Here is a 26,408-nt window from a genome sequence, read left to right on the forward strand (position 1 = left end):
GTTCTACTTAGGTAGCCACCTGCACCCATCGTTATCACCCATTGTCATGCTTAGTAATTAAAAGTGGCCTTGTTTTCAGACTGAATATACTATGTTTTAAGACTGAATATACCTTGTTTTCAGACTAAAAGTGGCCTGTAATTCAGCATGATTGTTTTCAAAAGTTGGCAAGGATCAAACATGATAGAAATATATGACAGACACCTCCCAGCATATAGTAAATGTCATATGTCATGATCAGGAGTTGGCAAAGAACAAACAGTCAACATGTCAAACATGACATAAAGAGTAAATGGCATAGATACCATAATCAGAACATGGTAGAGATTTCAAACTCCAGCCGCCCAGCTCCAAACCCCTCTAGCGGCTACCCTAACCCCAGCGCCAAACAGCCCCAATCTTCCCAAAAGTCTAAATTTTACCAACATTGGGAGTGAGCGGGAGGGATACTAACCTTCTCGTCATCGCACGTTCTCTGGTCAAGCGACGTTAGATGCCGCATCATCATAGATGGAGAGGCCAAATCAGTGGATTTTGGGTTGGCAGGCCAAAACTTTACTCGGCAACTAACGATGTCGAGGCCAGCGTGGCAAAACAACCTGCTAAAACAATTCTACAACAAACAGGCATACAATTTTTACCTCGATGAAGTGTATGCCCATATCTTAAAATCAAAATTCTGAACTGTAGTATTTGTTCCCTGTTCCTCATAATATCTTGAAAAAATAAGCACAATGTCTCCTCACATCTGCAATGTCTTCTCGACATCGAACTTTCTGGCCATCAAGAACATGCGTCATACATTCATATAGAAAAGTGTTAGATCCTGTCTTTTTACAAATCTATCTACAACTACTAAGGAAAAAAGAAAAAGGATAACGGGAGAAACTTTCCTGGCAGGACGTGATATGTATTAGTCGTTTGCTTGTCCGGAGGAGTCTGTGCACCACGCGGGAAGCAGAAATTGGTGACCCTTGTCAATGCTACTATTTTAAGAAGTAACAATGCAAGATCCCTCTCGACATGAAGCAAAACAAAGAAAAGAAGTACTGGCAGTAATCTCTGACACTAATTTGCATCTTGATTGAGTGGTAAAACTATGTCATAATACGAAAGGATAACAACATAGTGTATCATGATAAAGACAACATGAGGGGCAGTAGAGAACTGCCAGTTAAGTCAAATAATAAATATCTTATATTTTTATTACATACAATATATTTGGCTCTCTAAAAGGTTAGTAGTAAGTCTCTACGAGGCCGGTAGTCTTACTAGATCTTTAAACTGGTTGTTCACTTGCTCGATCACGTCCTTCATGCCTTCTAATCTCCAAGACCAAAGAGTCGATTGGCATGTCACAATCATGCAATATTGTGTTCATCTGAGTTAAGTCCATTTAATATTTCTCAAGAATATGGGCGTCCATCTTGATATTCCATCCTTTTTTCGATACTGAATAGCTAGTGAGGCTCACCAAAGGCGTACAAGATTCCATCAGGGAATACCTCTATCCTGTAAACAGTCTAAACAGAAGATTTAGTACAAAAAGAACATTTTACAACAAGCTGTGGTATATAACAGGTCAATAGAACAGGGCATTTTCAAGTACTTACCCAACAAGAATACCATGCAGGTTTCCTTTAGTTCCACAGATTACAATGTATCCAATGTATACCCAGTACTCATCCATTTCTAATTCCCGGAGGTGAAAAAACAAAGCCAATACTCCCAGCTTGGACATCATTAATCCTGCAAGAAGTCATTAATTTACTAATCATCCTACAAGAAGTAAAAAACAATAGAGTTAATTTCGCTCTTTGCTCGGAAAACTGAAAACATGTTCTTCTTGATCCGATTATGGTGCATTCAGAAATCTGAGATTATTTGCCTCTATATATATGAACATCGGCCCTCAGAACATCATCACCGTGCATGTCTTCGCACCAAATTAGAACTCAAAATTTCTGGATGATCATATAGAATAACGATGGAGCTTCTTCATTTGGGAGCTAAGCAATCAAGGAGTAGCATATCTGATAGGTAGAAGATACATTGTTGTCTATGTAGTAGGAAAAAATAGACAATAGAAACCATGACTTTGTTAATCAGGCAACTATGTTAAGTAAACAAAAATCCTCTTCTATAAATTAGGCAGGAAGATAGGTTGCCGAATAGTACCGCAAGAGAACCAGGAAATAATGGGAAAAGAAACTGAAAGATTGTACTGTGTAATTTACAGAAACAGTGAATCATTTCCATACCTGATGATTTTATGAACCTTCGATGAGACTACCAACGTGATTCAGTGGAAGCACACAACGTGGTTGCAACTGGGATGCCTACCGGCGTACACGGCCTTATTGACTCTGCCGTCTCCAACATGTGTAATAGAACTTAGTATAGTCGACACTACAGAATTAAAGCAACTTGACAAATAGAAGATCACGCTTCAAAAAATGGCGAATAAACTTACCTCCTCCTTCAGCACCTTTCACATCATATCCTTTCAACCATGTTGAAGGGCACTTCAAGGTGCCAATCTTCCTCAGAGCTCCTCCGATCCACAACAGTATTACACTCGTATGAAGGATCCCCGAGAAAAACCTGAGCCCAACCAAAACCAGTAACTATGAGTATATCACCAACATTGCTGAACAACTGAGAAAAATATATATCATGATGCACACAGTTCTAGGAAATATAGCAAGTCACAACTCTTAGGAATATGTAAAATATGCAGAAGGATCATGCTTCTCGCTCCCATGCATGAGATTCTCTGAATCAAAATCGAGAACTCGAGACAGATCACGTCATATATCTTTTTCATGCCACAACACATATGTAGTAACCACCAATCAAGTGTTGGCTACCTATTATATAGCTTGCTCTTTGTTTGTACCAAGTGATTACTTATCAGCTTGAAGTTAAATTCCTCAAATGTGTGCATGATTTGTCACTTTCAGTTTTGAAGAATGTCATACATCTTACTAAATACTTTTGACAATCGGAGGAGTGAAAAATCATGAACTGCTGATACAATGAACTCTGCCTTGGGGACTAAAATTATGTACTCCGTCAGGTTAACTGGTCATAGATTTCTTGTTCCGTTATCCACTTTTGTGATAGTTTAAATTTCTATTGGGGTCAATTTTAGTGTGAATAAATTTGTTCTATCATTGTCCCACACTTGTGGCAAACGACTGCAGTACTAAAAGCTGAAGGAAAACTCCAAAAGGTGAAGAAGGAGCAGGCGTTGAAATTGGTATTGCTCTAATTCTTTTATTACTCACCCCGCATGCACAACATGCCACAGACTACCAGAGAAATAGAAATTAGTTTGCCAGAAAACTTCAACTACTACAACATATGCAGCATCTAGAGCAACCTATTTGCATAGCATACATCTCGCTGTCCACAAGAACCAGTAAGTCTCTCAAATATGTGAAACTCAAAACATGCCATGACGAGAACCAGTAGTCTCTCTCACCCGATCGAAACTACTATCACTGAAAGAGATATATCATGGGGCGAAACATTAAACTGGAATTAATTACCATCAGATGGTTGCATAATTTCTTAAGAGCAGTAATATATGCCAAAACTTTAGTACTCTTTGCTTCTTCAGATATCAAGCGCTTAACCTGACAGGGTCAACCACGGACTCCTGTAAATATAACTCCGACTACCTTACATGTGCCTACTGAATATTGCTTGAAACTCAGAATGGTACAAAATTTCCTTACATTTTTGGTGTGCGTGAAGTGGTTGTACAGTGTCATCTGTAAGGGAGTCAGCTTGCAGCACACTACTTCAACAATCTATACATAAGCAGGGTTAATTATGTAGATTAGGCACAATTATATAATGTAAAAAGAAGGATGAATCACTATAAAAGACAAAATGGATAGCAGGTACATAATTATTTTTGTGTTTTCTGAATGTGCGATGAACATATCTGACCCAATATACACCGGACAGGACATACCTTTGGTCACAAGTGATTGGACAGCAGGGCATTCATTCGTCTCAATATAAACTGAATATCATTGAGAAGCCATCAGAAGAATTCAGAAGGTAATTAAGCTAGAGCCCATAAAATTGGAAGAAAATGCATCCAAACAATTCTAGAGGAGATTATTATAACATAAATGTGGACAATACAGCTGTAAAAAAATATGTAGTGCAGAGTGCAGACAACCTTCTTCAGAGGAAAAGGGCTTGCTTGATTTACTTTTGCACTAAGCTCTCCAGATCTCTCGGATCCCAACTTCTTCTCTTCTGCAGTTGCTGTGGGTTCTCTTCCATGAATTATCGGTGCCTTCAGTTAGGGGCAGATAATGTGTTAAACACAATACAAACTGAAAAAACTAAAAATCTGAACAAAATTGAACCGACCTTGAAACCTTATCATGTATACAGTTGCCTTACCCAAATCATGCATGGAGCTGCTGAGACAGCAGCGATGTCGATACTGCAATGGCTTCCGCACAAGGATTGGGTCAGGGGGTAACTCCGGCAGCATCAAGGCCATCGTGTCCGCCTGAGGAGTGGATGGCCAGAGGCTGCGTACAGTGGCAATCATTCAGTTCAATCCCACAAGGGGTCTGGCTTATATGTGTAGACCAGAGTGGCTCCATGGGCAAGGAGTGAGAGGAGGCGACGTTGTAGTGGACGTGGTACGGGCAGGGGAGTCATGATTCATGAGGTTTGGAGTCATGCGTTGGCATGGCCGTCGGAGGTGGTAACACGACATGTGTACCAAGTGAAGGAGTTGTGGCCACATCCTCACGGAGGCACCCAACCTCGACGACCCCTCTTGCTCTTCCTTCCGCCATCATGGTGGTTGTGTCCGTGGAGGGCATCGGGGGGCGGGTAGCAGCAGGGAAGCGGCGGCGGGTGAGAACCCTAGCTGGGTAAGGGAAGAAATTGGGAGGTGCGTGACCAGGGAAGGAATGCGATGGAGTCGATGCCGTACCTCGGCTTGGCAGCGATCCCGTACCTCGGCGGCGGCCGCGGAGGCGATGGAGGGGATCGAGGGGAGCGGCCACCATGTAGAAAAACAGCGGTGTTCCTCCTCGATTTGAAAGTACATGAGCTCCTCCTCGATGCAGGGCATGCCCGTGCGCCGCTCCTTGCTGCCCACAACGCGGCCACGCCCTGCCAGGCCTCGGACCTCGGCAGAGGCGGCGGATGGGAGCGGAGGGGAACCAAATGGCGGTGGAGGAGGAAGCCTCGGGGTTTCGGTGCGGCGCTGTGTCTTCTGGAGATTGATACGAGTGGTTTTTTGTGCCGCGTTTATTTTGGCTGCGTGCGTGGGAGGGGGAATGGACAAAAAAACCGACAAAAAAAACCGACAATAAAAAACTGATGAAAGTGGTAGGTGGGACGAAAATAAACCCGGAACAGAGACTACCAATTAAGATATTATTAGGAGTAGAGGTGAAGGTATTGTCTTGGGGCATAAAATCTCCGAAAAAGGTATTAAAGTTGATAAAGCAAAAGTAGATGCCATTGAAAAGATGTTGTGTCCTAAAGATATTGCTCATGCTAGTTTCTACAGGAGGTTGATTAAAGACTTCTCTAATATTTCTAGGCTTCTCACAAATCTCTTGAAAAAAGTTGTTCCTTTTGTTTTTGATGATGATTGTGTAGAAGCATTTGAAATAGTTAAAAAGGCCTTGATTTCTGCTCCTATTGTTCAGTCATCTGATTGGAATTTACCCTTTGAAATTATGTGTGATGCTAGTGATTATGTTGTCGGTGTTGTTCTATGACAAAGAGTTGATAAGAAATTGAATGTTATTCATTATGCCAGTAAAACTCCAGACAGTGCCAACAGAAATTATGCTACTACTGAAAAGGAATTTTTAAAAGTTGTTTTTGCTTATGATAAGTTAAGATCTTATATTGTGAATTCCATAGTAACTATTCACACTGATCATACTTCTATCAAATATCTTATGGAAAAGAAAGATGCTAATCCTAGACATACTAGATGGATTCTCTTGCTGCAAGAATTTGATTTGCATATTATTGATAGAAAAGGGAGGTGAGAACCCCATTGCAGACAACTTGTCTAGGTTAGAAAATGTTCTTGATGACCCACTGCCTATTGATGATAGTTTTCCTGATGAGCAGTTAGTTGTGATAAATGCTTCTCGTAATACTCCATGGTATGTTGATTATGCTAATTACATTGTTGCTAAATGTATACCACCTAGTTTCGCATACCAACAAAAGAAAATGTTTTTCTATGATTTATGACAATATTTTTGGGATGACCCACACCTTTATAAAGAAGGAGTTGATGGTGTTATTAGACATTGTGTACCTGAGCATGAACAGGAAAAGATCGTACGCAAGTGTCACTCCGAGGCTTACGGAGGAGACCATGTTGGAGATAGAACTCACATAAGGTATTACAATCTGGTTTTTATTGGCCTACTCTCTTCAAGGATGCTCGTAAGTTTGTCTTGTCTTGTGATAAATGTCAATGAATTGATAATATTAGTAGACGTTAGGAAATGCCTATGAATTATTCACTTGTTATTGAACCATTTGATGTTTGGGGCTTTGATTATATGGGACATTTTCCTTCCTCTAATGGGTATACATATATTTTCGTTGCTGTTGATTATGTTACTAAGTGGGTAGAAGCTATTCCAACTAGTAGTGATGATCATAACACTTCTATTAAGATGCTTAAAGAAGTTATATTTCCGAGGTTTGGAGTCCCTAGATATTTCAAGACTGATGGAGGTTCACATTTTATTCATGGTGCTTTTCAACCTCATTTTTCGGGCAAACAAGATGCCAAAAGAATGGAGACGGAGTATATTAGTACCAATCTTCAAGAACAAGGGGGATGTTCAGAGTTGTACTAATTACCATGGGATTAAGCTGATGAGCCATACAATGAAGCTATGGGAGAGAGTCATTGAGCACCGCTTAAGAAGAATGACAAGCGTGACCAAAAATCAGTTTGGTTTCATGCCTGGGAGGTCGACCATGGAAGCCATTTTCTTGGTACGACAACTTATGGAGAGATATAGGGAGCAAAAGAAGGACTTGCATATGGTGTTCATTGACTTGGAGAAATCCTATGATAAGATACCGTCGAATGTCATGTGGTGGGCCTTAGAGAAACACAAAGTTTCAGCAAAGTATATTACCCTCATCAAGGACATGTACGATAATATTGTGACAAGTGTTCGAACAAGTGATGTCGACACCGATGACTTCCCGATTAAGATAGGACTGCATCAGGGGTCAGCTTTGAGCCCTTATCTTTTTGCATTGGTGATGGATGAGGTCACAAGGGATATACAAGGAGATATCCCATGGTGTATGGTCTTTGCGGATGATGTGGTGCTAGTTGACGATAGTCGGACGGGGGTAAATAGGAAGTTAGAGTTATGGAGACAAACCTTGGAATCGAAAGGGTTTAGGCTTAGTAGAACTAAAATCCAGTACATGATGTGCGGTTTCAGTACTACTAGGTGTGAGGAGGAGGAGGTTAGCCTTGATGGCCAGGTGGTACCTCGGAAGGACACCTTTCGGTATTTGGGGTCAATGTTGCAGGAGGATGGGGGTATTGATGAAGATGTGAACCATCGAATCAAAGACGGATGGATGAAGTGGCGCCAAGATTTTGGCATTCTCTGTGACAAGAGAGTGCCACAAAAGCTAAAAGGCAAGTTCTACAGGACGACGGTTCGACCCGCAATGTTGTATGGCGCAGAGTGTTGGCCGACTAAAAGGCGACATGTTCAACAGTTAGGTGTGACGTAGATGCGTATGTTGAGATGGATGTGTGGCCACACGAGGAAGGATCGAGTCCGGAATGATGATATACGAGATAGAGTTGGGGTAGAACCAATTGAGGAGAAGCTTGTCCAACATCGTCTGAGATGGTTTGGGCATATTCAGCGCAGGCCTCCAGAAGCTCCAGTGCATAGCGGACGGCTTAAGCGTGCGAATAATGTCAAGAGAGAGCGGGGTTGACCGAATTTGACATGGGAGGAGTCCGTTAAGAGAGACCTGAAGGATTGGAGTATCGACAAAGAGCTAGCTATGGACAGGGGTGCGTGGAAGCTTGCTATCCATGTGCCAGAGCCATGAGTTGGTTGCGAGATCTTATGGGTTTCACCTCTAGCCTACCCCAACTTGTTTGGGACTAAAGGCTTTGTTGTTGTTGTTGTTGTTGTTGTTGCTTTCCATAAAATTCTCGCTAAATATGATGTCAACCATAGAATTGCATCTCCATATCATTCTTAGTCTAGTGGTCAAGTAGAATTGAGCAATGAAGAGATTAAATTGATTTTGGAGAAGACTGTTAATTAAATCTAGAAAGAATTTGCTAAGAAACTTGATGATGCATTATGGGCTTATAGAACTGCTTATAAAAACCCTATGGGTATGTCTCCATATAAAATGGTTTACGGAAAAGCATGTCACTTACGCCTAGAACTAGAACATAAAGCTTATTTGGTAATCAAAGAGCTCAACTATGATTTCAAATTTGCCAGTGAGAAGAGGTTATTTGACATTAGCTCTTTTTATGAATGAAGAACCCAAGCCTATAAGAATGCCAAGTTATTTAAAGAAAAAGTTAAAAGATGGCATCACAATAGGATACAAAAGCGTGAGTTTAATGTAGATTATCATGTTTTTCTATACAACTCTCATTTAAGATTCTTTTGCAGGAAAGCTTCTCTCTAAATGGGAAGGTCCTTACATTATCGAGGAGGTCTATCGTTCCGGTGCCATCAAAATCAACAACGCCGAAGGCACAAATCTGAAGGTGGTAAACGGTCAAAGAATCAAACATTATATCTCAGGTACTCCCATTAATATTGAGACCAATATAATTAATACCATAACACCGGGGGAGTACATAAGGGATACTTTCCAGAATGTTTCAGACTCCGAAAAGGAATAGATATGTGGTATAGTAAATAAACCGACTCCAAAACTGTTCTAATAGAAATTTTTCTCCATTTAGGAATATTGAAAAAATTAGGAAAATTAAAAGTAGTCAAAAGAGACATGAGGAGACCATAACGGTGGAGGGCATGCCCTACCCCCTGGGCACGCCCCCTCCCCTTGTGGCCTACTCGTGTGCCCTCTGGACTCCGTTTTCTTGCACAACACTTCTTTTGGTCGGTAAAAATTCATTATATAATCTCCCAAAGGTTTTAACCACCGTACCATGGCAAAAATCCCCTATTTTCGTTTTGACTTGTTTCTGTAGCAGACTTGGAGCAATATGTCATCCCAAGATTCGGAGGGAGAGAGCTATGTAACTGATTACATTGCAGACCCCAAGGTCTGCGGGGATTTGGAGCATTATGATTGGACCATGGACGAAGAAGAAGATTATGATCCAAAAGGAAACAAAGAGACAAACTCCAATGAAGAGGACGTCCCACTACCCCAACCTGGGGACATGCACGTGGAGCTAAAAAAGTCAAGTCTTCCTAATAAAACAAAGATACCTAAGATCGAGGTTATCCATTTTTGTCTCTTGCAGGAAAATAAACAGGGACTACGTAAAAAGATATTAAGGCTTGAGCAGGACATCGATGATTTGAGGGAGGAAAATTCTATCCTCAAGCACAAGATGAGGAGGAAGGATACAACATCATCAACTCCATCATCACCAACTCCGAAGAAAGAGACATAAATACATGGGCATGGGCACTCCCCTTGGCAACTGCCAAGCTTGGGGGAGGTGCCCCAGTATCGTAATACCATCACACCTTTACTTTTATCATTTTTTCTTTGTTTGACCCTTTTGGTTATATCTTGATCTAGTAGAATTAAAGTTTTTAGTATGATCTAGCTTTGAGTTTTGTTTTGAGATCTATCTATGTAATCGAGTCCTTAGAACTCTATAGAAATGAAGCAAATAAGTACTCTACAGAAACCTTAGAACATGCTTTACAACTCATATGTAGAGGCCAACTTGAAATTATGAGCATAACGAACTCATTTATCAGTTAGAAGCTCGCTGCCCAAAACTGTTAGGTAGTGCAGTTTTTTAACTGAACCAAATCTAGTTTACAGAACAGCCAAAGAAATCCAATTCTACAGGACATGATCATATACATAATCCCATCAGGATTGTACAGGGAAATTCTTTGTAGTGTACCGAGAGCATAGTCCAGCTATACTCCTAATGGACTACTATACTCCATCAATCATGTACTAGTTACAGCTATACTCCATGTACTGCTGTCCAGGAGTATTCCAATTCATGTTTAAAAAAAATTCAAGCACTGACTGAAAAAGGAATGCAAAAAGAGATGCAGTACCCAACTGTACTCCAGTGGAGAGCATCTGCCCAAAATAAAAAAAGATAATGGCTGAAAAATTACTCCAGTTTACACTCCTCTTGTCAGTACCCCGACTCGATGTCACATCAATCTAGCCGGTAACACCTCATATCACTTTGCGGCCTCACGCACGGTATCCCCACGGGTGTCGTCTTACCTTTTCCCGGGACCGTTTGCGCCTTTTGGCTCACGTATATGATAGTGTCGCTAGCATCCATATGATAAGGAGCCCGGGCTGACATGACTAGTCGTAAACCCAAAGTGGCACAGACTTACAGGGACAGGCATCCATGACCCAGCTTCGAACGTGTCGGTCATCAGCAAGTGGGTCCGGGCTGTAGCACTGGGCTAGCAGGACTCCGGTAAACCGGGCTGTAGCGGGCTAACAGGACTCCGGTACTCAAAGCGTGACATTTCCCCGAAGGGACAGACACAGGAACGAAGAAGGACACATGTCGGCCAGCCTAAGTGTTCCAGAGCAGTAGCAAGCTACCATGGCTCAGCGGTAACACTAGGAGACATTTCCCGGTAAGAGAGGCTACTAAAGATAAACAACTAGATAGTCAGATCCCACACATACCAAGCATTTTAATCATACACACAATATGCTCGATATGTGCAAATACAACGAAGCATCACAACATGACTCTACGACACAAGTACTTTATTTAAGGCTCAGGGAGCCATACATAACATACACAAAGGTACGGGTCTCACGACCCAACATACAAGTCATACAGTCATACAAACCAGCAGCGGAAGTAACTTGTCTGAGTACAGACAACTAGTAAAATAAAAGAGGCTTGGAAAGCCTAGCTATACTACGTGGTCCTTCACAAGCTCAGGATCACCACCTGGGCCTTTAGCCTACTCGTTGATGTCAACGTCTACATAGAACCCATCAGAAGGGGTTGCAGCGTCTTCTATAAAAATGTAGATTATAGCAACATGAGTACAAAGGTACTCAGCAAGACTTACATCAGATCCTACATACATGCATATTATCAAGAAGGGTTGGTGGAGTTATTGCAGCAAGCCAGCTTTGACTCTTGGCTAGACTATCCTACGATACTCCAACTTGAAATGGTTTTGCGCACACGAGTCCACTACTCACCACTTCAATACACTACCGAGGATCCACCTCCGTCTTCCTACGGAAGAGCCATCCTCGGCACTCACACTTATCTTGAGGCTTTTAGTAGTTTCCATTTACTTGTCTATGAAACTGTATAGGCAACCAAGTAGTCCTTTACCGCGGACGCGGCTATTCGAATAGATCATGTTAACCCTGCAGGGGTGTACTTCTTCATACACGCTCTCACCACTTACCGTCGTTTACACGACATGTACTCGACAACCTTCAAGCGGAAGCCCAACGTGGGTGTCGGCCACGACCTACCTAATCACCTAAGCCTCCAGTCCAGGTTTATCGCCTATTCAGGTTCCATCCGCAGGGAGTCCGGCCGAGGTTTCCCATACGGCCCCGAATGATGTGAACAGGGTTCCCGAGATACCTAACGGGTATTCGGTACACCCGGCCACGTACCTACCGCATCACAGCCCACCCCTACGGTCAGCGCTGTCCACGGCCTCCAGTAGGCTACAAACACCAGAAACTACTTGCAACTCCTGGACGGAGAACTAGGGTGAATAAGAAGCCGAGAGGGTCCATTGGTTTCGGGCCCAATGCATGGTAGTGGCTGATTCTTAAATCACACATACAGATCTCAGTGCTTAAGGTCGGCTTCAATGAAACAACCCACCATGTACTCCTACATGGCCTCTCATCGATACCTTTACCAAATCGTGTTCACCACACCACTCCCATTACCGACATAATCATTTCACTCTAGCCCATCACCCAGATGAACCAGACCTGACACGACTCTAAGCATAGCAGGCATAGCAAGGTAGGAACAACACATACATATGGCTCAAACAACTCCTACACATGCTAGTGGGTTTCATCTAGTTACTGTGGCAATGACAGGTCATGCAGAGGAAATGGGTTCAACTACCGTAGCACACAGCAGTTTGAAGCGCGTTGTCTTAATGCAGTAAAAGAGAGCAGGAGCGAGAACATGGGATTGTATCGATATGATCAAATGGTTGGTTGCTTGCCTGATGGTTCGATGCACTGATACGGTTCTTCGTTAGGGTAATCACGGTACTCCTCGGAGGCAGAACCTGTCGCAAGGACACCGATACACAACCATCACCAAACAATGTGCAACAATATGATGCATGCATGAAACATGGCAAAATGAGTGTGTTGGGCTAATGCAACTAAAACCAGAAGGGTTTGAACAAATTTGAATCAAAGATTCAAATTTCAAACTCAAGCATGGCCTTTTAAAGTGCTTTTCCTTGTTCTGCTTGAAACATCAATTTAACTTGTTTGATCATGCATGAAAATGGTACAGATGGATAGATTGGATTTTTCTGATCATTTTTCATATATAATTTGTCCAAATTGGAGTTACAGAATAAAAGTTATGAATTTTTGAAGTTTAAATAATATTCTGGAATTTCCTGATTTAAATTAAATCCAGAAATATAAATATTGCGCCAGCATGACGTCAGCATGACGTCAGTGGTCAACTGCGGCTGGCTGGGGTCAAACCTGACGTGTGGGGTCCACACGTCAGTGACAGGGGGGTTAAACAGGGTTAGTTTAATCCTAATTAGGGGTTAGTGGCGCTGGGGGCCCACTGTCAGTGTCAGGGGGTTAACCATTAGTGGTTAGCACTAATCCTAATTAGCTACAGGGCTGGGCCCACCTGTCAGGGACTCAGGGGGGTTCCTGCCGTGGTCAAAGTGGGTCAAACCCACCGGCGACGTGACGCCGGCGAGGCCCGAGACGGCGGCGCGACGCGGGATCGCGCTACAGGGCACGGGCGAGGCCATGCTTGGGCTCGTTGGAAAGCTCTTGCTCCCGCGCGTCGAACGGTGGCCGTGGCTGGGCCTGAGGTGGCCGGAGTCGATGGCGGCGAGCTCGGCTGCGGCCGCCGGAGTTCGGGTGCGGTCGGGATCGGTGTTGCAGGGGGTTTGGGGAGGCGTTAGTGCGTGCTGCGTGCTCCTAGTGAGGTGTGGAGCACGATAGTGTGCTCGGTTGGGTGCTACGGTGACCGTGGCCACGACGGCGACATCGCCGGCGGCGTGGAGCTCTCGGCCAAGGTGGGGCTAGGGCCTAGAGATCGAACGAGACCAGGGGAGAAGGGGGAAACGACTCAGGGGCTCACCGCGGAGCTGCAGGGATGGTTAGCGGGCTCAGGGACCCGCTGGAGACGGCAAATTTGACGGCGACGATGGTCGGAGCCCGAAGAGGGGAACGGCGACGTGGCGGCGATGCAGGGCTTCCGGAGGCCCGTGGAGCGGTGGGGAGGAAGAGGGGGTCGAGGCGAAGCTTCTGAGCTAGTCGGGGGAGCGAGGGGTGGCCGGAGACGGCTGCTGTGGCGAACTGCGGCGAGGGTGGTGTTCGGCCGTGTGAGAGAGAGAGAGCGAGGGAGAGGAGGGAAGAGCCGGGGGAGAGTGAGAGAGAGCAGGGGGGAGGCGTGGCGTCGTCCAGGGACATCGAGGCGAGGAGGGGAGGGCAGGCAGGCAGGGAGAGAGGTGGCGTGGCGCGGTGGCGCGCGCGCGCGCCGGCCACACTCCCCTCCCTCTGTCGGGACGAAGACGACAGAGGAGGGAGGTGGGCTGGGCCGGCTGCTGGCTGGGCCAGCCAGTTGGCTGGGCCGCACAGTGGAGGAGCCCAGGTAAGCTTCTCCCCCTTTTATTTTTTTTCTGTTTTCTAATTTCTGACATTTGTTTTGATTTAAATAATATATTAAATCATTTATTTAACTTATGCCAATTTTTGCAGGGGCTAGATATATTATTCCAGAGCTCCTTTATATTTGGCATAATATTTGGACATATATTAATATATATAATTAATATATTTCCAATGCAAATATTTATGCATTAATTCCAAATGCCCAAAATAAATACCTATGAGCTCTTAAAAATATTGGTTTGATTTTTATCTCTGTCCAATATTTTCAGAGAGCAACATGAGCATTTTCTTGGACCCTTTTGGAGAAATTTTTATTTGGGTCATTTCCAAAATGATTCTGAGGGTTTCACAGATCCCCATTTCAAGTTTCTGATGAAAGAGTAAACATGATGCAACACTCTAATGCATGGCTAACTAGGATGTGACACCTCTTTTAGCAGTACAGGTTATAGCTAATGCAACATCATGCGAGCTGATGTCCAGGAGTATTTGCAAATGATATAGTATCATGGAGTAGAATAACATGTTTTAGCAGTACAGGTTATAGAGTAAGCAAGCAAGCAAGCAATCATGGGAGCTGATGCTGCCAGTTAATATCAGCACATGACAAGACAAAAAGCATGGCATCAACAGAATATTAACACCTAAACTGGTACTAAATTGATGGAGTCCCATCCATCCATGAGAGAAGAAAGTGCCTTTGGTTGATAGAGAGAAGAGAACACTTCATCTTCTTGGGATCAAACTAGAGGATACCAACCCATCCACCAATTTGCAGGTTGTGTGGCTCAAGGTCATGGTGCCAGACACCACGTCCGTGGCAAAAAGCAACGCCCTTGCAAAGCTGGTACACTATGATCTACATGCACAATACCAGCAAGTTCACCAACAACGAATCAGTCAATCAAACACCGTTGGCACATTCAAACAAACACCTGCGTGCAAGATCTAGAAAACGAACGACAAACGAACGCACAATAACTTACCAACTCGCTCAAGCTCTTCCACCTCCCACCGGCTGCTTTGCCTACCTGGATAAAAAAATACAGCGGAAGAGACTAATCAGCTCCGCCATCATGACTCAATATACAACACCTGGCAGATTAATTTCTACTGTGTACATGCTGGTATAGAAAGCAAATCGGGAGTGGGAATTAGTCTTTGTAAGAAACTTACTGCAGCGACACACTTGTTCTTGGGGTTCTTCTGCTTGAACTCCTTGCGGAACTCGCCCCTGATGGCAAACAATCAACAAAAGCAGGTTCAGAACAAGGGCCTTATGTCTGGCCTGCTCGGCTGAGTGGAACCAGTGGTTGACATAGGCTCGACCACCAAATCACGATCCTATCAAGTCAAGAAAGCAAACAAAACAGATTTAGACATTATCATGATTTGAAAGATATGACTCATATCGGTAATTAAATAATCAACCAAATTCAAGTGGCAAACTTTTGCTCTTCATTTTCTAAACTTTTTGACACAGAGTAACACTAACTCTCCCGCACAATGGAAGAAACATTTCCATGTACTTAGCAGATGGCTTGTTTGAGCAATTTAACTCAGGTTTCCGTGCTGAGAAATAATACAGGTTTGAATTGAGCACAAGATGCAGCAACAGAGAGCACCAGAGTGTTGTGATATCAAGTTAACAACACCTCCATCTCATTAAACTGATAGTAAGTGGCAGATGGAAACACCACTTTCAAACTTATGACAAGGAAGCCTTAGCAATCCCCGACCCTCAAACTTATGACAAGGAAGCCTTAGCAATCCCCGACCCACAAATAACGATCTTATCAAGTCAAGAAAGCGAACCAACCAGCTTTAGACATCACCATCCTTTGCAGGATATGATTCAAACCCATAGGAGGAATTCAGAAATGGCCAGATTCAAGTGGATAACTGGGTTTACCATTTTGTAGACTCTGCGACACAGTACAATTTCCTCTCCCCACAGAGTGGGCAGTGGAAGGACAAAGGAAATGTTTATATCTACCAAACAGATGATTTGTTCAAGCAGAGTAACTAGGCGCTCTACATGTTCATAAAAAAATAACAAGTTTATCTGGAGCTGAGGCTCGAGATGCAGTAACCGATCGATGGGGAGAACACCAGAGGATTCTATTGTAGCAACAAGCAACAGCTGACCTCCCCTCAGCTAATCAGCTGGCAAGTAGTAGTAGTTGAAAACGCCAACTACCATGTTCCTACAACAAGCAACGCCTGCAGATCGCAATTGAATACAGCCTGTCGGGAGCACTCCAATTCAGCTACCACAATTGAGCATCAAAGCAAGCAGCTGGATCTCAAGATGCAGTAAAAGGAGCTACCGCATCTCCTCCCTCTAGCTAATCCTAGCTGCTACCAAGTAGCAGTTGAAGATAGTTGTCAGTCTGAAGACGTCAAAGGCGAGCAACACGAACAGATCGGCACCAACTAGTGAGCAGGCGGCCGACCGCGAAGCACCCCGACTAGGCCACCGTGATCCATCCAGCAAGCAAGCCGCAGCACAGAAGGGCGGCGGCAGATTCGGTCTGCTAGGTACTAGCTAGGCCTAGGCGCTAGTCCCGAACAAGGACGCGAGAATTCCCGAACTCCTCGCCGTGCACAAGCACCTGAAATTCTACCCGGAAGCTAGCTAGCCAAAACTAGTAAGAAGAGGAGCGCGGAGAGGTGCAGGATGGGGCCGTACCTTGGAGGCGCTCGCGGGGCTTCTTGAGGGCCTCGCGGAGGAACTGGTCGACCTGCGTGGTCGGATCGTCCCGCGCGCGGGGTCCTGCTCCTGCTGCGCGTCCGCAGCCTGGCGGTCGTCGGCAAGGTCGGGCGAGGAGCAGGCCCGGCGCGCAGTGGGGGAGGCCGAGGAGGTGGAGGAGGAGAGGAGCAGGCGGCTCATGACCCCGTCTCCCATGAGTCCGGCGTCGCAGCCGTGGCTGCGTCCTCCTCCATGTCTGTTGTGCGCGGCCCGATCTGCTCGCAGCTGGCGAACTAGAAGCGTTGAGGAGGCCAACGGAGGACTGGGCAACGCCATGGGCCCCCGGCGGGTGCGCCTCGGCGAGCGCGGGGCACGGGGCGGCGAAGCGAGAGGCGAGGTTGGAGAGGTGGTACTAGAGGAAGGAGGAGGCGGCGGGGAGGGGGCTACGGTGGATCTGGCCGGCGACAGTGTTCAGAGGGCAGGGGGAGGGGGTCGAGGCCGGCGGCGAGCAGAGGTGGATGGCGGCGAGGGGAGGGGAGGGTTCTGGATCGGGAGCGCTAGGGTTTTTTAGGGGGAGAGAGAGGAGTGGTGTGCGGGGGAGAGAGCAGATCGTAGTGGTTTTTTTTGGGGTAGCTCGCGGTGGGTGGGAGGGGGTGTGTGGGCCGTTGGATGTGGGAGTATCCGACGTCTCTAATGGTTTGATCCGCGTGACATGCTCATAGACCAATCAGAATGAAGTACGGGCTTCGATGATGTTATGACCATCTCAATTGGTCGTAATCGATTAACAATAGACGGCTGCTATAGTCAGTCAGATGATTTTCTCTACAAAATATCCGCCTAGCTATCCTCCCGATATGAGCATTTGTGGTCATTCGATCACATCAATATGTCACGACAGCATCGAGCGTGAAAAGACAATGTTGCCAAAGGGATTTTTTATTTTGTTTTCACGAAAAATCAATTTTCCACTTTTTGAGTCCCCAAAATTAGGTTTTTTTGTGAAGGACCTACCAAATAATTATTGCAAAATTGTACCAAATCAATTTTCTAAAATACTAGGACATATTAATGCACAGATGACCAAATGGTCGGGTGTAAAAAGTTTTGATCCACCTCTCGTGAAAAAGACAAATTCCCGCTGATTCAGTTGGAAGCGGGTCAAATTTGAACTGCAGCTGCCTCATAGTTTGCTATTTATTTTTTCCAAAAATTATTTCTAGGTACATAAGTATCTATTTAATCAGAGAAACATCAAAAGTTTTCCAAGATTCAACCACTAGCTAGGAACGGTCAAGCCCGTCGTTTTGACCGCATTTTGAAACGGGCATAAAAAATTCAAAAAAATTCAAAAAATTGGAAAACCTCCGCATTTTGTGATCATATGTGGCCAAGTTTCCAGCAAAAATAATAAACTTATAATACGGTAATTATTTTAAAAAAAGTGTTCTTATAAATGAGCTATCATGCGTGAAGATTCATGGCTTTCAAGCCAAATGATCAATCTTATGGCCATATTCATGGCATAGTTTGTTCAAATGATCTCATATTGTGCACAAGGGTGCATCTTGGAATTCCAAACAATGTTGCCTAAGGGAGTTTTCACTTTCATTGCACAAAAGAGCCATTTTCCATTTTTCGAGTGCCCCAAATGAGGTTTTTTTGTGAAGGACCTACCAAATAATTATTGCAAAATTGTACCAAATCAATTTTCTAAAATACTAATACATATTTAATGCACAGTTGACCAAATGGTCAGGTGTAAAAAGTTTTGATCCACCTCTCATGAAAAATACAAATTCCCGCCGATTCAGTTGGAAGCGGGTCAAATTTGAACTGCAGCTGCCGCATAGTTTGCTATTTATTTTTTCCAAAAATCATTTCTAGGTACATAAGTATATATTTAATCAGAGAAACATCAAAAGTTTTCCAAGATTCAACCACTAGCTAGGAACGGTAAAGCCCGTCGTTTTGACCGCATTTTGAAACAGACATAAAAAATTCAAAAAAAATCAAAAAATTGGAAAACCTTCGCATTGTGTCATTATATGTGACCAAGTTTCCAGCAAAAATAATAAACTTGTAATACGAATATTATTTTCAAAAAAGTGTTCTCAAATGAGCTATCATGCATGAAGATTCATGGCTTTCAAGCCAAACGATCAATCTTATGGCCACATTCATGGCATAGTTTGTTCAAATGATCTCATATTGTGCACAAGGGTGCATCTTGGAATTCCAAACAATGTTGCCTAAGGGATTTTTCACTTTCGTTGCACGGAAAATTCATTTTTCATTTTCCGAGTGCCCCAAATGAGGTTTTTTTGTGATGGACCTACCATATATTTGTTGCAAAATTGGACCAAATCATTTTTTAAAATACTAGGACATATTTAATGCACACTTGACAAAATGGTTGGGGGTCAAAAGTTTTTATCCACCTCTGGTGAAAAAGACAAATTCCCGTCGATTTAGTTGGAAGCGGGTCAAATTTGAACTACAGCCGCCTCATAGTTTGCTATTTATTTTTTCCAAAAATTATTTCTAGTTACATAAATATCTATTTAATCAGAGAAACATCAAAAGTTTTCCAAGATTCAACCAGTAGCTAGCAACAGTCAAGCCCGCCGTTTTGACCGCATTTTGAAACGGGCATAAAAAATTCAAAAAAATCAAAAAATTGGAAAACCTTCACATTGTGTCATTATATGTGACCAAGTTTCTAGGAAAAATAATAAACTTGTAATACAAAAATTATTTTAAAAAAGTGTTCTCAGAAATGAGCTATCATGCTTGAAGATTCATGGCTTTCAAGCCAAATGATCAATCTTATGGCCACATTCATGGCATAGTTTGTTCAAATGATCTCATATTGTGCACAAGGGTGCATCTTGGAATAGCAAACAATGTTGCCTAAGGAAGTTTTCATTTTCTTTGCACGGAAAATTCATTTTCCATTTTCCGAGTGCCTGAAATAAGTTTTTTTTATGAAGGACCTACCATATATTTGTTGCAAAATTGGACCAAATCAATTTTATAAAATACTAGGCCATATTTAATTCCCAATTGACAAAATGGTTGGGGGTCAAAAGTTTTGATCCACCTCTGGTGAAAAAGACAAATTCCCGTTGATTTAGTTGGAAGCGGGTCAAATTTGAACTGCAACCGCCTCATAGTTTGCTATTTATTTTTTCCAAAAATCATTTCTAGTTACATAAATATCTATTTAATAAGAGAAACATCAAAAGTTTTCCAAGATTCAACCACTAGCTAGGAACGGTCAAGCCCGTCGTTTTGACCACATTTTGAAACGGGCATAAAAAATTCAAAAAAAATCAAAAAATTGGAAAACCTTCGCGTTGTGTCATTATATGTGACCAAGTTTCCAGAAAAATAATAAACTTGTAATACGGAAATTATTTTTAAAAAGTGTTCTCAGAAATGAGCTATCATGCGTGAAGATTCATGGCTTTCAAGTCAAATGATCAATCTTATGGCCACATTCATGGCATAGTTTGTTCAAATGATCTCATATTGTGCACAAGGGTGCATCTTATAATTCCAAACAATGTTGCCTAAGGGATTTTTCACTTTCATTGCACGGAAAATTCATTTTTCATTTTCTGAGTGCCCCAAATGAGGTTTTTTTGTGAAGGACCTACCATATATTTGTGGCAAAATTGGACCAAATCATTTTTCTAAAATACTAGTACATATTTAATGCACACTTGACAAAATGGTTGGGGGTCAAAAGTTTTTATCCACCTCTGGTGAAAAAAAAAATTCCTGTCGATTCAGCTGGAAGCGGGTCAAATTTGAACTGCAGCCGCCTCATAGTTTGCTATTTATTTTTTCCAAAAATCATTTCTAGTTACATAAATATCTATTTAATCAGGGAAACATCAAAAGTTTTGCAAGATTCAACCACTAGCCAGGAATAGTCAAGCCCACCGTTTTGACCGCATTTTGAAACGGGCATAAAAAATCAAAAAAATCAAAAAATTGGAAAACCTTCACATTGTGTCATTATACGTGACCAAGTTTCTAGGAAAAATAATAAACTTGTAATACAAAAATTATTTTAAAAAAGTGTTCTCAGAAATGAGCTATCATGCTTGAAGATTCATGGCTTTCAAGCCAAATGATCAATCTTATGGCCACATTCATGGCATAGTTTGTTCAAATGATCTCATATTGTGCACAAGGGTGCATCTTGGAATGGCAAACAATGTTGCCTAAGGAAGTTTTCATTTTCTTTGCACGGAAAATTCGTTTTCCATTTTCCGAGTGCTTGAAATAAGTTTTTTTTATGAAGGACCTACCATATATTTGTTGCAAAATTGGACCAAATCAATTTTATAAAATACTAGGCCATATTTAATTCCCAATTGACAAAATGGTTGGGGGTCAAAAGTTTTGATCCACCTCTGGTGAAAAAGGCAAATTCTCGTCGATTCAGTTGGAAGCGGGTCAAATTTGAACAGCAGCCGCCTCATAGTTTGCTATTTATTTTTTCCAAAAATCATTTCTAGTTACATAAGTACCTATTTAATCATAAATACATGGTTTGGTGGCGATACGTCGAGGTTTGGACGGTGGCCGAGGGCCCCAACTCTAGAGCGCGTAAACTCGCATGCCCACCGCGTGGTCACCGCGTGGCCGTGGCGTTGCCATGTGTTCTGGGTTGCCTAGGCATGTCTAGTGGGCTGGGCACTCCCCAGGTAGGTGCTAGGAAGAAAATCATAACATAAGATTCTCACGAGGAGACCGATCGATGCTCAAACATGAATAAGCAGACAAGTGTTTGATTAGCGGTACGGGAAATGCACCTGGCTAATGGGTGTGAGTTTTGGCTGAGGATGATCAATTACTAAGAAGACCGTCTTCACAAATTTTCAGCTCAAAAGGAGGAACCTAGGTGGTACTTGCTTTGCAAAGTACCACACTGGACATAAATACGAATGTTGAAGTCGGGCTCAAAATAATGAATGGATCGAGCTGGCATTTGGTGGAGGACGGTTATTTGGGTAGAGGAAAGCACTGTAGAAAATGGATACCATTTGGACATGCCAAAGTGGTACTTCCTTCACAAAGTGTTTTTCTGAACAGAATAGGAAAATGAATATTTTTGAATTATTTTTGAACTACACAAGGAAGGTTTTTTACATATTTGACGAAGATATGACCCAAAGAATTTATGAGATTTTTTTGGGAATTTTGGGAATGACAGAAATATAGGTTGCTTCAGAACCTAGGGCAAAAACGGCCACATGGACATGACACATATGCAAAACTGATGAAGTGGCGCCTAGTCATAGCAACCCACCACGATTTACAAGGTTATGACCATCTATATTGGTCATGATCAGCTAGAAATAAGGCAACGGACCTGTGCTATCTTCTTTATGACCATTTCATGTAAGAAAATTACGACCTTTCTGACCAAAATGGTCGTTATTGTTTGGGGTTTGGAGCCCACCGAACAGCTTTTGAACAATTGGTCTGAAATGGTCGTAGATCTATGACCAATTCTTCCAGGGTCACTGACAGAAGGTCACTAGTTGACATATTTCTTGTAGTGCCTACCTATGGATTGAGTAAGATCCTTCAAGTAAGTTGTTGTAGCGACCCGACCTTAGACGGTCAAGTCTCTATGCTTAAGTGTCATCCCTGGTTTGGTATGCTGACACACACAGTACTCGAGGATTAATAACAGAGGTAAATGACATGTATAAAGTAACGTAAATACTATTACCTCAATCCATAAAGCGGAAGAACAACAGGGTTGTGGATTCCCATCAACACCAACGGCAAAGTTGAGTGTAGAAATCGTAACCCTAACGTATCACTTACTCGTCATAAGAAAACCTGTAACATGATTCGTTTTAGCCATGTAGGTCAGTACATTGAATGTACTGGCAAATTCACACCATAGGATGAATGATGAATAAAAACTATCACTACATGCATATTTGGCTGGTGGAAAGCTCTAAGTTTATTTTTGCATAAAGCCAGTTTTTCCTTACAACAAAGGAATATATTTTATTTAACTACGAAGTTTGTTGAAGATATTGAGAAGGTAAACCCCAACTCAATCCCAATGAAAAGTTAACAACCCAACAAATTAATTAAGTAACGTGATGAGATCAACATGATAATTCAAGAACCAGATACTCAAGATTGTCCATAACCGGGGACACGGCTAACCATGATTAGTTTGTACACTATGCAAGGGTTTGTGCACTTTTCCCCACAAGACTCGATTTCCTCAGTTGGATTTCTCGCACTACACGGTGTTTGAGAAACGGATGACCGAGACACAATCTCTCAGAAGCGTTAGCACCTTACGATGGGTAGACAGTTACATCTACTTTCCCCTACATCTGCTAGTCTACCATTGTAAGAGTTGACACGACTTAAACAACTATGCTAGAGCCCATAATAGCTTGTGGCTGCACACGGAAGCTTCTAGCATGAATAATCTTATGATCGCTTTGAGCCTGGGTGGCAGTCCATAGGAGAATCACACGGTACCCCAGGATTTCCAAAAAAATAGGCAACACTGGATTCCACAGGTGCCTCAATCCACCCAGATGTGTATTAAAGTGTCCACCTTAAGTTGAACCTTAGTTAACAATAATCTCTCACATCTTTCATGAATTCTCTCAAACCAATCCACGTCTACGAGCATAGCATGGCAGTATGAGCATAACGTAAAAGTAACTCCCAAGGTTTGAATGTAGGACAATAGGTACTACCTCATCAACTACTTCCCAATACCCACATGTTATCAACTCCTAACCATGCAATGTTTGAGGGTGAAACTAATGCATAAAAACTGGGTATGAAAGGGATATGATCAAAGCGTGAACATGCATGTACTGTTGATGAAGATGATTCACACTCAACTCCTGATAGTTCTATTCGTCACACTCCGTTCAATCTATCGTAAGCAAGCAATAGTAACCACACATAAGCAATCACTCAAAAGATTGGAAAGAATGAAGAAAACAATTCGAAAATTTTGAAACCAAAAAAATGACTTTTTCAAGAGAAAACAATTTCTAACAGTACCAAAATTAAGTGAATTTGGACTTATCAGAAAGTTTAGGTCAAGAGCTTCGATTTGCAAAAAGAATCACTCTAATCGGAGTTATACAACTCGAGTTACGATCAAACAAAGCTCAAATACTAAACTGTTTGAAATTCAAATTTTAAACTTTCAAAAACATGTTTAAGTTGATTATCTGGATATTGGGGATCATAACAAAGAAGTGGGTGTTGGTTTTGTTCTCTTTGGATACACGAGTAAAAAGTAGTGAACGTTTAAAGATTAGGGACTAATCTGTGAAAAAAAATACTACATCTAGGTCCCTGGCCACGTGTCAGAAAACTACTGGCCGAAAACTGTGCACTGCGGGGCTAAAACAACGGACGTTTGCTATAAAGTGCATACCGGTTCGAATCTAAAAAACAACTAACCTAATCTAGATCGTAGATTCTAGATCGGGCGGAGAGGGGAGAGGCGAGGCGTACCGCGGCGGTGTTGGCTGCCGGCGGCGGCGGCCGGACATCGACGGGGCAGCGGCTTCGGTCATCGAGTAGGGCAATGGAGAGGTTGGAAAGGGGTGGCGCGGCGAGGCGAGGAGGATGGCGGCGTCGGCGGTGGTCCACGGCGACGGGACGGAGCGGGACGAGGCGGCGGATCTCGCCGGCGGCGGCGGCTTCCGGCGAGTGCGGTGCGTTGGCTGAGGGAGAGAGAGAGGCCAGGGTCTCGCCTTTTAAAGGCAGAGGGGAAGCGCGTGGCTTGGAGGAGGGGACAGGCATAGGCGGCGACGGGAGTCCCGCACGGACACGGGCGGCGGCGGCGATTCAGTGGCGGAGGCGGACTCCGCCGGAGTCGGGGACGGGCGCGGGCGCGCTGGGCCACTGCTGGGCTGGGCCGGCTGGCCTGGCGCAGAGAGAGAGAGAGAGAGAGAGAGAGAGAGAGAGAGTAGTGCTGGGCTTCGGCCTGGCACTGTTCGAAGAGTTCTTTTTTAACAAATTTTCAGAGAACTAAAATAATAAAAAAAATAACTAAAAATATTATATAAGCATATAATATATCAAAATTTACAGAAAAAGATTTCCTACTGCATGAAATTTTTTGTAGCATTAAATAAAATTCACAAAATTTTAAATAAAGCAAAGAGTGCTACTGCTCTAATAAAATCAAATAAAATACATTTAAAAAAATACCAAAATGATTTCAAATTTATCTCTCTCCAATTTTCTGTTGTAGGGAATCATTTTACCCTATTTTCCATATATTTTATTACTGGAGAAAAATAATTTGAATAAAATCCAAATTACTCCAAATTTGAAAATAATTTCAAAGGGACTTCCAACTCATATTTCATATGTTTTGGAGAAGTCATTTATCTTCTCTCATGAAAAATAGTGAGTTGCTTAAAGTTTTCTGAATTTGAAATATTTTCAATTGAAATTCAAATCTTTTCAAGACCCTTTTCATTTATTTAAATGGAAGAAGTCGTGCCATCTTCTCTCCAAGGTTTTGTATTTGAAAGGAATTTGAATTCAAGGAGATCAGAAAAGCAAGATGAAAGTTTGGGAACGTCCTTTTATTGCCTCTCATTTAACTTTCAAAAGTTTCAAATTCCACTCAACTTCACCCAATCAATCAAATAATCAATTAAAACTATCTATTTAATATAACATTCCAAATTTTAGAATTTTGGGATGTTACAAACCTACCACCCTTAAAATGAATCTCGTCCTCGAGATTCGGAGAGGCTAGAAAGAAATAGGTTAGGTTTGGGGGTCTACTCAAAATCCATCGATCATATCCAGGGTATGGGGTGCTACCACCCTTAGAAACATTGTTATTGTTCCATCAAAACTCATATACTACATCCTTATTGTTGAAAGTGTCAATCTTCTTAGATCTCGGGAAAAATTCCTTCTCTGTGATCTTCCGGTAGTGGCATAACCTTTTCCTCAATTCCTGTGTCCATTTCATCTTGGTAAGGTTATTCCATGACTGGGTCTTCTTAGATGACGGGTCAGGCGCTAATACTAAACAACTATCGATATCTCCTGGTGGTCATCAATTTATGGTTGCTCCTGCAGGAAATGGGTCTGGGTTGAACCTCACCGTATATCCTACGGTTGGCAACAGCTGTCGTGTACAAGGGAGAATACTTATACCATTCTAAGGTTCAAATAAGGTTTTGATCGTCGTCTCTCAACTATAGGTAAGTCACTCAGATTTACCATCCCATATAGCAAGGAGAATAATAAGAGTAAGTTGATATGGTGATCAATCCATCCCGCACCCAAATCATTACCTTGTATATGGTTTAGCGAATCTGGCAATCTAACACTCGGTCATCCTCACAAGCATTGCAGAATTTCTCTTGTCAACGAACTAAGTGTGGATAAATCCATGGATTCTACAAGCCAAACAAACATCTATCGTTTCTTCACATCTCTCAGGTTTTGCGTAAAGTCCTATAAGATCGTCTGCCGACAAAATCGTAACATCTTCTTCCAGGGTTTTTCCTTCAGCAAGAATGTGCTTGCTTGGCATGTCCTAGGGCCTGTG

The 26,408-nt window shown here is 42.7% G+C and overlaps 1 long non-coding RNA gene across 1 annotated transcript; it reads right to left on the bottom strand.

Moving 5' to 3' along the window:
• Positions 1-1,080: 1,080 nt before the first annotated feature.
• Positions 1,081-5,277, bottom strand: LOC123091815 (uncharacterized). Its single transcript, XR_006443558.1, has 9 exons — positions 4,976-5,277; positions 4,429-4,562; positions 4,199-4,318; positions 3,986-4,036; positions 3,744-3,818; positions 2,474-2,604; positions 2,262-2,366; positions 1,614-1,749; positions 1,081-1,523 (listed from the first exon to the last, which is right to left on the bottom strand). It is a non-coding gene; the product is annotated as an uncharacterized lncRNA (long non-coding RNA).
• Between the last annotated feature and the right edge of the window lie 21,131 nt (positions 5,278-26,408).

The sequence above is a fragment of the Triticum aestivum genome, chromosome 4B (genome assembly GCF_018294505.1).
Source record: "Triticum aestivum cultivar Chinese Spring chromosome 4B, IWGSC CS RefSeq v2.1, whole genome shotgun sequence".
In the NCBI taxonomy this organism is placed as follows: Eukaryota; Viridiplantae; Streptophyta; class Magnoliopsida; order Poales; family Poaceae; genus Triticum; species Triticum aestivum.